Raw genomic sequence first — 1506 nt, forward strand, 5'->3', positions numbered from 1 at the left:
AAAGGGCCTGGGATAAATTGGCAAGAAGTACTATGTAAGTGCTGAGTGGTAAGGGTCACAGGAAGAAGAAAGTTCCAGTTTGATCAATACTGTTTGCAGATCATGGGTTTGACTCACAGTGACCTTGCTGCTAACTATTGTGTGGGCCCCAGTTAGTGCTGCTGACTGGAATGAGAGCTACACACTGATTCCTGGAGGTATCCACCAGGGGACACAAGGCAGGAAGCCCAGGATAAGAAGTGTAACTTGGGTGAAGGCTAAGGAGAAGCAGGTATTCTGCAATGGCCAGGAAATGTTCAGACTCAGAGGCCCAAGTGTTTCCTATGGCATGTGCACATTCCACTCTGTCTCTGCTGGACACTCTCTGGCCAGGGCCCAGGCATGTGTGATGCCTCCCTTCAGGCACTCCATGGCACTCTTGCTGCCATCATAGGCAGGCCAGATCTATTTACCCATTTCCTCTGTGACCAACAGCAGGTCTGTGTACTACTCTGGGAACCCTGGGTATTCGGTGACTTCATTGCCTGCACACAGCCCATGGAGGGAGGCCCAAAGTGGTTAAATAATGGTCTGAAAGGAGCAGTGGCTCCCGGGACTGAGCCAACTGTAATGGGACTCTTCCAGCTGTAGTGAACTGGGTGCTGGGCCCAGGGGTACTAGAGCAAAGGGTGCTGCTGGGGGCAGGGGCAAGGTGTTTATAGGACATCCCCAACTCCTGGGTGTGTGGCATAGGCTGGTTGCTCCTCCAGGGTTGGCTGCCTGACCACTCAGAACAGTAGTAACAGTCACCCATAGTCTTCTGTAGATAGCAATAATCTTACCACTCCTCGTGACACAGAAGTTGTATTGTTGGTGTCTGAGGATAATCAAACTGTGTTGTAGGAATATGGTTGTGTGCAATAAAAGCTGCATGATATAATACTGATGTCATTAGATATGTACTATACTTCTCATATTTCTCTATGCTATGGAAGTTTATGTAATACAACAATGATGTGTATGCTAAGGTTTGGTAGAATTCACTCAAGAAACTATATGAACTTCAAGTCATTCTTATAGACAGATTTTTTTCTGTTCATCGCCTTTTCAATTTTGTCTTGGATTCTTCATCTTTGGATTTTTGTCTCTTAGTAATTATTAGTAAAACTGACAAATTATAGTTTCTTCAAATATTACCTATTTTACATAAGCATTAAAATGTTAGCATAACTTTATATATCTTCTTATATTTTGAATATATCCATATATACCAATTTTTTTCTGTTCATATTTATACAAACTTAGCTTAGAAAATGCTTGTTTAATGTATGCTGTTTTTCCCTGCCAAGAATTGTCTTTTTACTTTAGTGAGCAAATCTATGAATTTTAATTAGCTGTTAAATCATTTTCTGTTTTAAATCTTGTTAAATTCTTGCTTCTCCTTTTTTTAGATTCCTTTTTATTTGATTAAGTTAAGTTTTTCAGTTATGGAGATTTTTCCAGCTATTACCTCTTCAAATATTTCTT

General features: G+C 41.0%; 1 pseudogene; it reads right to left on the reverse strand.

Moving 5' to 3' along the window:
• Window positions 1-321: 321 nt before the first annotated feature.
• Window positions 322-706, reverse strand: LOC100630441 (cyclin-dependent kinase 2-associated protein 2 pseudogene; annotated as a pseudogene).
• Window positions 707-1506: the final 800 nt, after the last annotated feature.

Source organism: Equus caballus, chromosome 1 (genome assembly GCF_041296265.1).
Source record: "Equus caballus isolate H_3958 breed thoroughbred chromosome 1, TB-T2T, whole genome shotgun sequence".
Taxonomy (NCBI): Eukaryota; Metazoa; Chordata; class Mammalia; order Perissodactyla; family Equidae; genus Equus; species Equus caballus.